At 40.0% G+C, this 17593-nt stretch overlaps 1 non-coding gene across 1 annotated transcript; it reads left to right on the top strand.

The window, feature by feature from the left end:
• The first annotated feature begins 2891 nt into the window (after positions 1–2891).
• Positions 2892–2963, top strand: TRNAC-ACA. The gene has a single exon. It is a non-coding gene; the product is annotated as a tRNA-Cys (tRNA).
• Positions 2964–17593: the final 14630 nt, after the last annotated feature.

The following is a 17593-nucleotide window of genomic DNA, read 5'->3' as shown; positions in this document are numbered from 1 at the left end:
GCTCACACACACATCCTGCTCCATAGCTTCTCTGTCCCTGGTTCCACTCTATCAATATGACTTCCAGTTTGCCAGTGCAACTACAAAGAAATACCATAGATATGGCCTACATTTGCATAAAGATCAGAAACTGTTCCATTTTTTGTACATATAATCACAGACAGACACACACACACATACCCCAAAACCTACATCTCCTATAGGGACATCTCCCTTTTCACAAAAGGATGCTCCTGAAAATTCAGCAAATACGAAAATTTTTATAGGTGAAAGTCTATTTTAACTCTAATTTTAATGACTTTCTTAAATCATTTTCATGCTTACAAGCTTTTATTACAGTAAATAAAATTTTCATTGATAGTGGGCACAAAAAAAACAAATAAAATATGGATGAAATACTTTGCAAACTGTAAAACATTACCAAATACTAGTTATCATCATTATTCACTAAGCAGGTAGGAGTGATAATGGGTACAATTTTAAGGGTTCTGCCATAAGCCAGTATTACAATATGATTAATCCTTCCTTAATGTAAACATTTATACAAATGGATTAGAATACATTGAATACAATGTAAGTCTCATTACATTGGAGCAAATCTACTTACATTAGACTGTGATTGCTCTTCATTTCTATTATATCCAAATTGGATTATAAATTTTTTAAAACAAAGATGGGTATGGCATTAAAAGACAAAGCGTTGAATGAAAAGGGGTTTTAATTCCTTCTCTATTATCAACTGACTGTTTTCCATTGCTCCAAGTTCCTCATATGTATTTTTTAAGTGGTCATAATACCATCCTTTAATAATATATGTGAAGACAAGACTTCCCATATAAAGCATAAGGCAGTATACCAGGCAGAATTCTGAGATGACGCCCTGGTGTGCATATATCTTCTCTCAGTTACTCACACACAAACCTAGGTGCTGCTTAAAGATATTTTACAGATATAATTATAGTTCCAAATCAGTTGATCCTAAAATGGGGAGATTATCTGAGTGTACCTGACCTATGACATGAGCCTTTAAATCTGAGATTTGATTTCTTTCATCAGTGTCTTATAATTTTCTGTATATAGCCCCTTTGTCTCCTTAGATAGGTTTATTCCTAGATACTTTACTCTTTCTGTTGCAATGGTAAATGGGATTGATTCCTTAAATTCTCTTTCTGATTTTTCATCGTTAGTGCATAGGAATGCAAGTGATTTCTGTATATTGATTTTGTATCTTGTGGCTTTACTAAATTCACTGATTAGCTCTAGTAATTTTGTGATAGCATCTTTAGGGTTTTCTATGTATAGTAGCATGTCATCTACAAACAGAGTTTTACATCTTCTTTTCCAATCTGGATTCATTTTATTTCTTTTTCTTCTCTGATTGCTGTTGCTAGGACTTTCATAACTATGTTGAATAACAGCAGTAGGAGTGGGCACTCTTGTCTTGTTCCTGATCTTAGAGGGAAGCAATCAAAGATGACATAAACAGATGGAGATATATTACATGCTCCTGGGTTGAAAGAATCAATATTGTGAAAATGATTATCCTACCAAATGCAATCTACAGATTAAGTGCAATCCCTATCAAATTACCAATGGCCTTTTTCACAGATCTAGAACAAAAAATTTCACAGTTCGTATGGAAATGATACAAACAGCCAAAGCAATTTTGAGAAAGAAGAATGGAGCTGGAGGAATCAACCTTCCTGACTTCAGACTATACTACAAAGTTAAAGTCATCAAGACAGTATGGTACTGGCACAAAAACAGATATATAGACCAATGGAACAAGATAGAAAGCCCAGAGATAAACTCACGCACCTACGGGCACCTTATCTTTGACAAAGAAGGCAAGAATATACAATGGGGAAAAGACTGTCTCTTCAATAATTGGTGCTGGGAGAACTGGACAGCTACATGTAAAAGAATGAAATTAGAACACTTCATAACACCATACACAAAGATAAACTCAAAATTGATTAAAGACCTAAATATAAGACCAGAAACTATAAAACTCTTAGAGGGAAACAGAGGCAGAACACTATGACATAAATCACAGCAAGTTCCTCTATTATCCACCTCCAGAGGAATGAAAATAAAAATAAAAATAAACAAGTGGGACCTAATTAAACTTAAAAGCTTTTGCACAGCAAAGGAAAATATAAACAAGGAAACTATAAGCAAGACAACCCTCAGAATGGTAGATAATAATGGCAAATGAAACAACTGACAAAGGATTAATTTCCAAAATATACAAGCAGCTCATACAACTCGATACCAGAAAAACAAACAACCCAATCAAAAAGTGGGCAAAAGACCTAAACAGACATTTCTCCAAAGAAGATTTACAAATGGCTAATAAACACATGAAAAGATGCTCAACATTGCTCATTATTAGAGAAATGCAAATCAAAGTTACAATGAGATATCACCTCACCCTGATCAGAACGGCCATCATCAAAAAAAAATCCACAAACAATAAATGCTGGAGAAAGTGTAGAGAAAAGGAAACCTTCTTGTACTGTTGGTGAGAATGTAAACTGATACAGCCACTATGGAAGACAGTATGGAGATTCCTTTAAAAACTAGGAATAAAATTACCATATGACCCAGAAATCCCACTACTAAGGATATACCTTGAAGAAAGCAAAATCGAAAAAGATACATGTAACCCAATGTTCATCGCAGCACTATTTACAAAAGCTAGGACATGGAAGCAATCTAGATGTCCATCAACAGATGAATGGGTAAAGAAGCCGTGGTACATATATGCAATAAAATACTACTCAGCCATAAAAAGGAATGCATTTGGGTCAGTTCTAATGAGGTGGATCAACCTAGAGCCTATTATACAGAGTGAAGTAAGTCAGAAAGAAAAAAAACAAGTATCAGCTTCCCTGGTGGCTCAGACAGTAAAGCGTCTGCCTACAATGCAGGAGACCCAGGTTCGATCCCTGGGTAGGGAAGATCCTCTGGAGAAGGAAATGGGAACCCACTCCAGTACTCTTGCCTGGAAAATCCCATGGATGAAGGAGCATGGTAGTTTATGGTCCATGGGGTCGCAAAGAGTCAGACACGACTGAGCGACTTCACTTCACTTCACTTCGTGGAATCTAGAAAGATGGTACTAACGAACCTGTTTGCAGAGCAATGGAGATGCAGACATAGAGAACAGACTTATGGACATGGGCTGGCGGGGGAGGAAGTAGAGGCTGGGATGAATGGATAAAGTAGAAGGGAAGCATATACACTACCATATGTAAAATAGATAGCCAATGGGAATTTGCCGTATGACTCAAGGAACTCAAACCGTGGCTCTGTAACCCCTAGAGGGTGGGAAGGGGTGGGAGGTGGGAGGGAGGTTCATGAAGGAGGACATACCTATACCTATGGCTAATTCATGTTGATGTATGGCAGAAACCAACACAATATTGTAAAGCAATTATTCTTCAATTAAAAATAAATAAAATTTTTAAAACTTTTTTTTTAATATCTGAGATTTTAAATACAAGAAGGACTTGATGTGCGATTGCCGGCCATTCTACCACTCACCCAACTCAGTTCTCCTCTTCTGGTCTGATTCTTTTTGTCATGCGACCAAATGGCAGATTCTTTCTTTGTGAAAGCAGGATGATATTGACATATTAACCACAGTGGTTCCCATCCCAATTTCCTGTTATTCTTTTGCTTTTCTCATCCCTCCCACCCATACTAGAGAGCTCCCTGGGCCACTGAGATGATGAATCAGATGAGAAGCACAAGAATTATATGCTAATAGGAATACCTGTGCCCTACCAGCCTGAGCCAATTTCTTGGGGATAATCATAGAACCCAACAGATAGATTTGGGGGCTCAAAAGTAAACAGGATCCTTTGTGCCACAGCTAAGACCCTAAGACCTGGCACAGCCAAATAAATAAATATTAAAAAAAAAAAAAAGTAAACAGGGCCTGTGCCTAACTTCCTGGGTGGATCCCAGAGAAGAGGCAAGCCCTGCAGAGTTAATCATCACAAACATGTAAAAGGGGCAGTGGTGATGGTTGTGTGACAAATCTACACAAACATGCTTGAGACAGCCTCGTGGGACTTCTCGAGTGGTGTGAAGTGCAAGCAGATGTTTCCTATGTATCCAGAAGTAGCTGACAGAGAGAGCTGAAGTTGGAGGGACTTAGCCATCAGGACAAGAATTCAACAGTGGATGGATACCACAATGGAAAGAAGAAATACCTCAAACACAGATGTCATCTACAGCTAGAGGCAGAGAGGGAGTTGGTACTCTAAATTCACTAAGGAAGCCCTGAACTGACTGAGATTGCTTAAAGATAAAAAGACTGAAATTAAGTTTCTGCCCACTGGCTCAATAGAAGCGGAAAACAAATAGAGAAAAAAAAAATGTTCTATTTCCAGCACATGTAAGTAATATGGACTTGTAACCGAGCAGGACCCTATGGGGCCTTCCCAGGACAGACCCCTCCCCATGTCCTCTGCTTTAGCTCCTCTCTGAAGTACCTAGACAATAATTTTTGATGCACATTTCCTGAGTTGTTGTACAGATGCTAAAACCTCCACCAAAGGGAAGAAATTAACTACCTGATGATCACAAGTACATACACCCCAGGCCTACCAGACAGAGCCTGAGATTTGATGGTGTTACCCTGTGACAGAGCCCTGTTACCGCACCATCAGCCAATTAGAGAATTGTGCACAAGCTGATCACAAACCCTGCAACTCTCCTTCCTTACCTAGCCTTTTAAAATGCTCCCCTGAAACCCGTGGGGGCAATCTGGTGTTTTGAGAAGTCATTGCCCTGAACTCCCTGAAATAAATCCTGCACTTTCCTTCTCCACAACCTGGTGTCAGTAGATTGGCTTTACTGCACATGGGTGAGCAGTCCCAAGTTCAGTAACTGACTGAGATTCATATCTACTATATTTGCTTCTGATCGAGACTCTTCATAAAGGAAGGAATTTGATGGTCCCAGTTTACATGCAAGGCTGTTGGGTCACAAAGCAGTGAGGATATTGCTGTGCCTGAAAAGTCAGGTACTCATCACAGGTCCAATAAGGAAAAACAAGTCTGAAGTTTATTAGTAAAGGTAGGATGACTATAAAAGAACTCTCCTACAGATAAATAGGAGGGATCTGATTGGTAGGGGCTTCCCTGATGGCTCAGTGGTAAAAAATCTGCCTGCAACACAGGAGACCCAGGTTGGGGTCTCTTGGGTGGGGAAGATCCCTGGGTGGGGAAGATCCCCTGGAGAAGAGAATGGCAACCCACTCCAGTATTCTTGCCTAGGAAATGCCATGTACAGAGCAGCCTGGAGGGCTACAGTCCATGGGGTCACAAAGAGTCAGACACGACTAAGAGACTAAACCACCACCATCTGAGTGGTAAAATACGGCATAAAACTTCTAGAGCTACCTGAAGCAGAAAGAGCAGTCAATTTTTAAGTAAAATTGAAAATAAAATAAAATTTAAAAAAAGAAATCTCTGTGGCTTAACATAAAATGGTTTAATGATTTGTTTCAATGCTGAGAAATAAACATGAGTGACATGGATTGCAGGGTCTCTTATAGACTGTGGGGTAGGGTGAGAGGAGGGCTCTGCTCCAGGCAGTTATTCAGATATGTGGGCTCTTTCCACTATGTGGCATCTTTTAGGGCCACTGAGTCTTCCACCAGCTCCTATTCATCCAGCAGGCAGATTTTGAAGAGACAGTGAATGGATGAATACAAGGGATGTTTCAGTGGGCCAGGCTAGAAGTGGCACTCATCATTTCAGGACACATTTCAGTGGTGACAACTGTAACACAGTCCAATCTAGAGCAGGAGGGCAGGGAAGGGCATGTAGTACTAGGCTTAGAAAGAAGAGGAGATACAGACATCAGTGAGCCCTGGGCACTAACCAGGCCATGAGGATGGATAAAGGGCCAAACCAAGGGGTGGTAGTAATTGTCCTTTCTCTCATTCCAAAAGGCTGTATACAATGCTTTTCACTAAGTAGGTGCTTAAAGAGAAAAACCTATGATAATAAGAAGTTCCCTGAAATAGTATCTATTTTTAGAGTAGACGTTGCCAAAATAGATAACTAACGCTCTGGAGAAGACAGGAACAAATGAAGTGCCTCATGCTAAAAGCTGCCTGACTGAAGGTTTCAGACAAAAGCAAAAAGTGTGAGCAAGTCACTTGGAAAGCTGTAATTACAGACCCTGATTACAGCCATAAGCCACAAAGCTTGGAATTTTATCCTGTGTCAAAGCCTCCAGGTATGGAGCATTCTTGAATCTCATTTTTATCCTAAACAAAATGTGAGGAGACAACCACCAACAAGCCAACCAAAAAGTCAGAGTCCCCTTGACGAATTTTCGCATTTTGCTTTTAAGGGAACACAGACCAGAAGCACTCAGAAAGAACCATGGACGTGCAAACCCCAACCTTCCAGAGTGCAAAATATCGACAAACCATATCTACAGTATGAATTGTGGTGTTTTCTTTTGTAAATTAAATCCCACTTTAAGAAAAACAATTTTCAAAAAACTATGAAAGTGTTACCGAAGCCAAGCTCACTCTGCTCACCACATGACAGGCCAGTAAGTTGGGAAAAGAGGTGTTGAAGCAAGGAATAGGGAGTGTATTTGGAAAGCCAGCAGATCAAAAAGATGGCAGATTAGTGTCTCAAAATAACCATCTTATGGGCTTCTGGATGCCAGTTTCTTTTATAGAACACAGAGAAGGAGGAGGTGAGGAAGTAAAGTTAAAAAGAAAATAAAGTAAAAAAGTAAAGTAACCTTGCAAATAACTCCTGGAATAGCCAGTCTGGGGTGGTGTAGGGATACTATGTTAATTTCTTCTTTTTTTGCAGCCATTTCACAGATGGACAAGGTCAAAATATTACCCTGAACAAAGGCACTTCTGTTTAACATTCAGACAGAGGGGCAGGGGTCCCTGACGTAGACCGTTATGTATGGACAGTATCCTTTAAGTGAACAAAAGCAACCAGAAGCAAAGGTTAAGGTAAAAGAAACAAATCCAACACCATAGTCAGATTTTGTTCTTCTCTGTAACAAAAATATTTAAGGCGTGTATGTATTCGAGTTGCAAGTCAGGAAATTTGTGCAATTGTTACAAAAAAGTATTCCTATTTGCCATGGGTTTTTAAAAGCTTAAGGTTTCTCTAGGAATGGAGAAAAATATGAAGAATACTAATTTTTAGCTTAAAAAGATTATTTTTTAAATGTACAGAGATCTTCTTCCTTAAGGCTTTTAAGATTCTAATCTGAAAATCAGCCATAACAGTTACATTTTCATGGTTACAGGTATATATGGTCAGCCTGCAGTTAGCCAGAAAACTCCATTCTGTGAGCATTTTGTTTAAAAGAGGCTTTCCTATGAATAATTATTAAATGAATAAATAATGAAATTGAACCAACTTGACTGCACATGTCCCTGGCTGATCTATAGATCTAAATGTCTTCTGAAGCACAAATTGCCTGACATTTTATCTTTGGATGAATATTACTGCCAATCAGTCACTTACCCTTTCAAATGTTGCATTTGTTTCCCCACAGGAAACTCTCTGAACCCCAAAATGCTAAAAAGAAAACTGGAAGGATCTGTATTCACAGGCTTTTAGGGGCTGTCTGAGGGTTCCCATGGAGGTTTTATTCATGTTGAATGACTTCAGACAAATCCTGCTGGTCACCCAGACCAAGTTCGTCTAAGACAAGAGGCTAGTCTCCTGAAGAGGAAAAGCATTCTCTTTCCCAGGGAGTGACCTTGTCAAATGTGAAGGTCACAGCTTATCTCCTTCCTCTCTGTTAGAGTACTTGCTCAACAACTGAGATAAGTTATCTTTATTAGCCTAAGAGCAGACATTCTTTAGAGCTCAGAGAACAAGTACTCCACAATAAAGTCCCTACTGAGCATTCTGAAAATTCTCTCTCTTCTTCCATATAAACCTTTTACGCATTCAACATCTATATTGATTTGACCCAAACTGTAATGGAGTACACATTGTTGCTCTTTTGGAAGAAGGATTTATTGAGCAAATTAACAGTAGGTTTATTACATAAGTAAGTTGGATGTGGGTCTTCATGAGCTCCAGTTTAGAAAGCACTCTCAACATACATTTCATTTTACCCTTATAATCATCCTTTGAAACAGGTTTTATTATCCCTATTTTATGGACAAGGATACTGGGGCTCAGAAAGGGAAGGTGACTTGCTCCAGGTTTCACAGATTGGGTTGTAAATAAGGACACAGACATCATCATCATCAACATCAACAACATTATTATTATAAATAATAGCATTTAGTATATACTGACCAGTGATTAAATAACAGGTATTTTATTAACTGTTTCACATGCATTACTGAATTTAATTTATATAGTCAGTCTGTAGATTAGGTATTATTATCTTTCCCATTCTACAGATGAAAACTAAGGTCTCAGAGAAATAGAGCAACTTGTCTGAGACCATACAGCTACTAAGTCTTAGGATATGTTTAACCTGTCTAAGAAAATGAACTGTATTTTAGAAATTTGACAAAATCAGTTTTGAAACATAATTATCAATTAAATATAATTCTTATCTACTCATTTTAAAAAATTGGGGAGGTCCTCTAGATGAAATAATAACAGTAGTCTGAGTTATCATAAGGTAGAAAAAATGAATTTCTATATTAATCTATTTAGATTTTTCACTCCTCCACAACCCCCACATTTTGAGTGAATTAGTGATAATTTATTATAGTTCTGGCATTTTGGAGGGATGAGAAACATCAAAATTACAATTTGAAAAAGCATATTCTTATTGTAATTGCTTTGATTTGCTTTAAGTCATGATAGTAATATATTATGAAATTTCAAACTACATGGAAAAGGTGTGAGGTTTCATACATATCAAAAGGCTGTCAAAAGTTATCATTGCTATAGTTGATTCTCCTCTCCAATGCATACACACATATACACACACTCTCTCTTTCATTTCTGGTCTTCCCACCAGGGCTTGCAGGAAAGTGTGCAAACACACAGACAGACACACAAACACTAACTCATAGCCAACTAAGCCCCTACTATGTATCCACCAGCTCAGAACATTAGAACACGTAATATTCCTCCTGGAGCAAACAATCTGACTGGAGGAATAAAACCCACACAAGAAGAACTGAGGGAATACTTAAAGCAACAAGTGCCACCCAATGGTCAATTCTTTTGGCTGTTCATCAGGATCATCTTGGGGACTTGTTCAAATGCAGGTACCCCAGCCACATCTTCAGAGATCTGTCTGCTCCAGGGAGTCTGGCTAGTGGAGAAATGGAATATTTCCTGCCCTATGAGTAAACTAAGGATGTCATAGTCATCATAGATTGCAGCCACCACAGATGGTGAGCTGGTGAGCCCTGAGGGAACCCAGGAAGGAAAGAACCCCTGCCATCTAGCAGCCAACAGACTGCAGCCACTCCCTATGGTGAGCCCCAAAGAAATTCAGGATGTGAAAACACAGGATACTGGCTCCAGATAGCAGAGATGCATATCAAAGGAATGACGTAAGTGAGCCCAGACTCTTGCATCTTCCCATACAAGAAAAAGTGCTAAATTCCTTAACTTGGGGTATCTAATTTTCTTTAATTAACAATCATCTTTTGATGTTCAGACTATCTGCTCCTTGTTGTAAAGCTCCTATATATTCTGGCTCCCCACCTTGCCTCCTCAGAACAGTTCTCTCTAAGAAGAGAGTTCTCTCCGAGGGTTACTTGAGATGCTACCTCCCAGATATAAAGTCCTAAAGATTCCAGCAGAATAAAATGTAACCCTCAACTTTTAGATTGTGAATAATTTTTAGTCAACACCAAGTATTGCTCAAATTCAGTTTGAGGAAGGCTTATTAATGCTGTAGACAGAACCTGAGAATATGGTTTTGTTAGGTAGTTGGAATAGGGAAACAAGAGTCCAAAATGATGGTCAGAGGAAACAGCAACTAGGAAATAAAAGAGGATGCCACAGACCAGAGTAAGACCCTCAGGTGGGAAAACACACCCTGTTCCCTGATTGGTGCTGGGCATAACCAATCAGACGAATGCTGGTACAATCCCCTATTTTGCATAGGGACCTGCTCAAGGGAAGAAACAAAGGGATATAAAAGAGGAAAGCCAAACTGGGACAGGGCCACTCCTTCAGGGGGGTTGTTTGTCCACTCTCATGCCAGAGAGTGTACTGCTTGCTGTTTGTGCAATAAATCTTGCCTGTTTGAGCTGAACACTGGTCTGTCATTTCAGTTCTTTGCTGCAATGAGACAAGAACCAAGGAAGAAGAACCAACCTGACAGTTTCTTAATGTCTTGTTTTCAAAACAGGGCCAAATGGCAAACAAGGTCACAAGCCAATACAGAGGGCATAGTCACCCAATTGGCAGAGGAAACAAATCTGGGAGGACTAGTGACAGAAACTAACCCTAATAACCTGTCTGGGATCCTATGAACAATTGGTCAAGTAGAATGCCTTGAGTGCCACCGCATGCCTCATGCTCATGCAGTAGAAAATAATATCCATGCCTACTCACACACGTGCACAAAAGGACAGTCATCCTCACACCACACACAGATAGGTACCCTGCTGCCAAGGCAAGTCCCTAGTATCTGTGACACAACAGAGAACTGTTTGCCACTCTGCCTAGCCACCCTTATGTTACATGGCAGCAAGCCCCTTCTTCTCGCAAATCTCCAAAATCCTAGCTGGACCTCACATGTAAAATCCCTGAGACTGCCAGGCCTCCAGAGGATCCTGCTATGCACATGGGAGGAGACAGGAGACCAGATGTGCTGGTCACAGAGACAGAGGACCCACCTTCTGCCTCAAAGAAGGACTTACTGCCTAGCTCCCAGGAATGAAGTTAACAGACAACCTCCTCAACTGCAGACAGTGGCCTCACCTGAGATCACATCCATCCAGGGATAACCTGCATCCAATGACTGTGTAAGGCAGTGGTGTAAAACTGCCAAACTATTGCAGACCTACACAGGACAGCTCTGATGGACAGTCCTTGCTCCAGAGCTTCCCCATCAGATTGACCAGCACTTTGACTGACTTATCTCACAATTCAACTTCTGCCTCAGCCCAATTCTGCTTCTCTCCTTTCACTTCATGGGTATTAGGTCCCTAATAAATATCTTGTACCTCAAACTCTGTTTCAGCATCTGCTTCCAGAGAATCCACCCTGTGACACCAGGTCAGACCAGTTCAGTGTCAATGCCAAGTGTACTTGGAAGATAAAAAGGCAAGGGACTTCTGGCGCCCTTGGTCAGGGCTGCCAACACCTTGGTTGTCTCCAAGAGGCAGAAGTTTGCTTCTCTATGGCACTAAGAACTATGTACCTAGGTTTGCCCAGGCCCCTGGTACTGATGATAAATCTGATGACAGAAAAGCAGGGGGAGGAGGCCTTGTCCCTGGGGAGAAATAGCCATCAATATAAAGGACTAGTTAACTGCATTAGTTAACTAGTTAACTAATAGTTAACACCATTACCCAGGTGGTGCTAGTGGTAAAGAACCTGCCTGCCAATGCAGTAGACATAAGAGACACAGGTTCGATCTCTGGGTTGAGAAGATCCCCTGGAAGAGGGCATGGCTACCCACAATATTCTTGCCTAGAGAATCCCATGAACAGATTGGCCTGGCAGGCGGTCCATAGGGTCTCAAAGAGTTGGACATGACTAAAGCAACTATGCATGCACACATAAAATATCTACTTTGTGGATTCTCCATAAAAAGTTATGACATAGAGGACTGGCTAAATGCATTAGAATCATCCACAGCCCTTAAAAGAGGTAAAAGCATATTTTCTGACATAAGAGTGTCCAAAATACATTGTTATCTGAATTTTGAAAACAACATTTTAGAACAGCTTTTGTAACATGTCATTTTAAAGTCAACACAGTCCCATATTAAATAAATTTAGCTTATAAAAAATTGAAATATTTTGATATAGAAATATTTCAGTCCCAGTTTATGTACAACATTTGAAATAATGCAAATCTCCCCAAATTAATGTATCATCAGCAATCGCAGAATTTCAAAACTGGAAGGCCAGGTGAATTGTAAGCCATATTTACACTGATGCCACATGGTGGCGCCACTTCAGCTGATATTTCTGGCCTGCCTTTGTCAAGACTTGTCTCAAAATATTCTAATTTCTGATTTATGCTGGGCCCTGGGGAACACACTCCTTGCATAAAACACAGATGCCCTGAATACTGGTAGGTAGAACATTCTGGGTACTATATACCAATCTTAACTGGGGTTATCTCTGGAAAGTGGAAATGGGAAGGATGGGTATTATCTGTCTGTGTTATATACTTTTAATTTTATTGTTTTTATATACAGTAAGAAAGGATGTATAAAAAGAAACAATTTCTGATGAAAATAAATACTTTCTTTGGATTCTTAAGTAAAACCCCAAGTGTATTTCAAATGCCAGGCAGATGACACACAGGAGGCAGAGCAGGAGGCCTGTCATCCTCTGGCCAGGCATCTGGTGCTCCATATGAAGAGTCAAAGCCAGAGGAATGTGAATACCTCAGTCCCACTGGCCCTAGCGATATCTCTGCCTTGCCCCTGCTTTCCTCCCAGGCTCCCTCAGCACAACAGCCTCTAGCCCAGAGCCTCTGCACAACATGACCTCGCCCTTGTCCCAGTTCTGAGCCTGGAACTTCCATCAGCCTCAGAGGGAACACCTGGAGAGGAAAACTCCTGCCAGAATTGGCCAAAAACCCCAGCGGAGCTCTAAGTCACCGTGCCGCTCTGACCCTCAGAGGATGGTTCAGGGGTTAGGCTGCCTGAAATAATAGGAGCACTCTCATTTGAGAGCTTACTTTGTACAGGTATCACATACTAAGTATTGTATATACATGATCTCATTTAATCCTCAGTTAAGTTCAGTCGCTCAGTCGTGTCCAACTCTTTGTGACCCCATGGATTTAATCCTCATAGCTACCCTAAGGTGGGTATAATTATTACCCCATTTTACAGATGTATGAACTGAGGCAGACCAGAAAAGCTAAAGACACCTACTAAAGGGTGTACAATAAATGACAGATTTGAATCCAGGTCTATCTGACTGAGGTGCCAGTGCTCAAGGTTTGCAGCTATTGTTTCTCTGTCCACTTGAGCCCTGAAGCAAAGCAGAACTGAATGCTCAATAGCTTGCCTAAATTTCAATGGATGAATATTATTCTATGGCTTAGAACTTTTGAACCCAAATCACAATAAATTTCTGAGCTAGAGATAGACCAGTTACCTGGAAATACTGCCACTCCATCTGTTGATTCATTCATGCATTTATTCAAATCTCTACCTCTCTATGGGCCATTTTGTTTTCTGGTCACATTTTAGGTCAAGGATGAGTCCAAAGCCAGAGCTCCAGGCCCTCCTTTAGGAGATCTTTAGCAACATTTACACCTCAGAGAGTGAAAAGCATGTCATAAGAGATCATCTGTAGTTAGGAGGTAGAGCTGAAAGACCAGAAATAGGAGTCAAAGAAGGAACCCTGACACTGGCAGTGCTAGGAAACTGAGTATGCAATTACCCTTGAACTCTGAACCAAAGGCCTGCTATGTATAAAGCACATGACATAACAGAACACAGTGCTGTGGGATTATAGAGCCACGGCCATCTTTTTTTTGTTATTTTTTAAACTTTTTCTTGGAGAATAGTTGACTTACAATATTGTGTTAGTTTCTGCTGTACAGCAAAGTGTACCAGTTATACACATCAGTTCAGTTCAGTCGCTCAGTCGTGTCTGACTCTTTGCGACCCCATGAATCGCAGCACGCCAGGCCTCCCTGTCCATCACAAAGTCCCGGAGTTTACTCAAACTCATGCCCATCGAGTTGGTGATGCCATCCAGCCATCTCATCCTCTGTCGCCCCCTTCTCCTCCTGCCCCCAATCCATCCCAGCATCAGGGTCTTTTCTAATGAGTCAACTCTTCGCATCAGGTGGCCAAAGTATTGGAGTTTCAGCTTCAGCATGAGTCCTTCCAATGAACACCCAGGACTGATCTCCTTTAGGATGGACTGGTTGGATCTCCTTGCAGTCCAAGGGACTCTCAAGAGTCTTCTCCAACACCATAGTTCAAAAGCATCAATTTTTCGTCACTGAGCTTTCTTCACAGTCCAACTCTCACATCCATACATGACCACTGGAAAAACCATAGCCTTGACCAGACGGACCTTTGTTGGCAAAGTAATGTCTCTGCTTTTTAATATGCTATCTAGGTTGGTCATAACTTTCCTTACAAGGAGTAAACCTCTTTTAATTTCATGGCTGCAGTCACCATCTGCAGTGATTTTGGAGCCCAAAAAAACAAAGTCTGACACTGTTTCCACTGTCTCCCCATCTATTTCCCATGAGGTGATGGGACCAGATGCCATGATCTTAGTTTTCTGAATGTTAAGCTTTAAGCCAACTTTTTCACTCTCCTCTTTCACTTTCATCAAGAGGCTTTTTAGTTCCTCTTCACTTTCTGCCATAAGGGTGGTGTCATCTGCATATCTGAGGTTATTGATATTTCTCCCGGGTTAGATGGTAGTTAAATCAGCTTAGTTTCTCCTACTTAACTCTCAATGTACCAGGAAAAAGTTACAATCACTTACCATCTAGATCCAACAGGCTTTTTTATAGTTTTATATTTTAAGTCATTTTACAAATAATTAACAGAAGTAAGGATAAGGGGTAATGAAAAACTATATTATCAAGCTTAATAGGAATTTAAGCAAAATAAATCAAATTTTTGTTTCATATTTTCCAGATTTTAAAGGTATATCTACCCCAAATGGGCAACCTACTTTTAATGTTGCTCAACAACTGTCATGTACAAACCTGGAACATATCACCTTGTAAATACTGACTCCAGATTGCAAACATATCTCTAAGAACTTCTGCTTTGTCATTGCTTCTGATTCTTCTTCATACATGTAAAATGTCAAAATGTTATACTTTTGAAAACTTGATGGCTCATAATTTTGCTGAAGAGAGGATGGCCACCTTTACTCCACAACAGCAAAACATTTTCATTTTTAGAATCATAAATACTGATTAGAATGACTGACTCAATGATGTTTTATTTTTCATTTTCACATCATCTTTTTCCATCCATTCACCTTTGAATATACATCTGCTTTCAGCATGTCTCCACTTATGAATTATATCAAGTAACTTTCCATGCAGAAATATTATAAAAGATTAGTGTCATGTGTCCTTTTAGCAAAACATGGTAGTCCATATTCATGTAACAAAATATTGCCTGATGAAGTCCTTCCTATTGAATGAGTAGCTAGATAGGAATATCATGTTTCCTTTTTGTTCTTGGAAATACAGTGCTACCTCAAAGATGTTTGAGTTTGAAAAACTGTATCTAAGATATCCAGGATATCGACATCTGTAGACTCACAGTCTGAGATTTCACTGATATGATCAATTCCGCCATCACCATTAGTCTAGAGTGCTGCTGTCTCTTTGGATTCATCTTCTGATTTATCTAATAATTGGGAAACCATCCTCTGTCAATTTTCTTCTCTTAGAAGAAAATTAAAACTTCTGAATTTTCAACTGTGTTTCATGAAAGCCTTTAAAAACCCACAAAGATGTGTTTTCAGACTTCTTGATACGTTTTTGAAGAAGATGCATGATTTCAGGCAACACAGTAAAAGACTGAAAGTGGTATAAAGGTGACGATTTATTCTAGAATTGCATTATCCCTCTGGGATATCTCAGATTTCTACTATTTTCTTATTATTTTATAGTTTTTCACCATAGTTGAGAATAATTGATGAGCGGATGGTGATTGCAGCCATGAAATTAAAAGACGCTTCCTCCTTGTAAGGAAAGTTATGACCAACCTAGACAGAATATTAAAAAGCAGAGACAGAGACAAGTGCTCGGGCCTGGTGCACTGGGAAGACCCAGAGGAATCGGGTAGAGAGGGAGGTGGGAGGGGGGATCGGGATGGGGAATATGTGTAAATCTATGGCTGATTCATATCAATGTATGACAAAACCCACTGAAATGTTGTGAAGTAATTAGCCTCCAACTAACAAAAAAAAATAAAATAAAAAATAAATAAATAAATAAAAAGCAGAGACATTATTTTGCCAACAAAGGTCCATCTAGTCAAGGCTATGGTTTTTCCAGTAGTCATGTATGGATGTGAGAGTTGGACTATAAGGAAAGCTGAGTGCCAAAAAATTGATGCTTTGAACTGTGGTGTTGGAGAAAACTCCAACACTCCAACTCTCTAGAAGACTAGAGAGTCCCTTGGGCTGCAAGGAGATCCAACCAGTCCATCCTAAAGGAGATCAGTCCTGGGTGTCCATTGGAGGGACTGATGTTGAAGCTGAAACTCCAATACTTTGGCCACCTGATGTGGAGAGCTGACTCATTTGAAAAGACCCTGGTGCTGGGAAAGATTGAAGACAGGAGGAGAAGGGGATGACAGAGGATAAGATGGTTGGATGGCATCACCGACTCAATGGACATGGGTTTGGGTGGACTCCGGGTGTTGGTGATGGACAGGGAGGCCTGGCGTGCTGCGGCTCATGGGGTCGCAAAGAGTCAGACACAACTGAGCAATTGAACTGAACTGAATAATAAAATAATTCCTGAGACATTGAAATAGCAAAGTGTTTCAAGTTGTGGTTCTTCCTCAATTTATGACGGGTGCTGCTGCCATTTAGTCATCTCTAAGTCATGTCCGACTCTTTGTGACCCCATGGAGTGTAGCCCACCAGGCTCCTCTGTCCATGGGATTTCCCAGGCAAGAATACTGGAGTGGGTTGCCATGCCCTCCTCCAGGTGATGTTCCTGACCCAGTGATCAAATCTGCATCTCCTGCATTGCAGGCATCTTCTCACTACTATACCACTGAGCCACCTGAGAAGCCCTATGATGGAGTTACATTCTGATAAACACATCATAAGTAGAAAATATAAAGTAAAAAATGCACTAACACACCTACCCTACAAAAAACCATAGCTTAGCATAGCCTACCTTAAAAGTGCTCAGAACACTTATGTTGGCCAACAGTTGAGCAAAATCATCTAACACAAATCCTATTTTATAATAAAGTATGGAATAGCTCATGTAATTTATTGAATATGGTACTGAAAGTGAAAAGCAGACTGTCTGTGTTGGCACAGAGGGGTTGTAAGTGTCTTGTTTGTCGACCCTCATGATAGAGTGGCTGACTGGGAGCCGTGGCCTGCTGTGCTACCCAGCATCACGAGAATATCTACAGCATATCGTTAACCCAGGAAAAGATCAAAATTTGAAGTAGGGTTTATACTGAATGCATATTGCTTTCACACCATCATCATAAAGTCTAACCATTGTAAGTCACAGATTGTCTATATAAGAAAAATAAGATCAGTAAGATACCATAATGTATTTTAACTTTATAAAAAGGTTCAAAGGACTCATGGTAATTGCAAGACAGAATAAGTTGTATTCTGTACTTAAAAAACAATAATCCTTACAACTAGTTAGAAGTGTTCAAAATAGACACTTAAAAAAATAAAATTGGGTCCAATAAACTTTGATGATATACC

The sequence above is a fragment of the Cervus elaphus genome, chromosome X (genome assembly GCF_910594005.1).
Source record: "Cervus elaphus chromosome X, mCerEla1.1, whole genome shotgun sequence".
Classification (NCBI taxonomy): Eukaryota; Metazoa; Chordata; class Mammalia; order Artiodactyla; family Cervidae; genus Cervus; species Cervus elaphus.
This window is presented reverse-complemented; position numbering and strand designations above follow the sequence as displayed.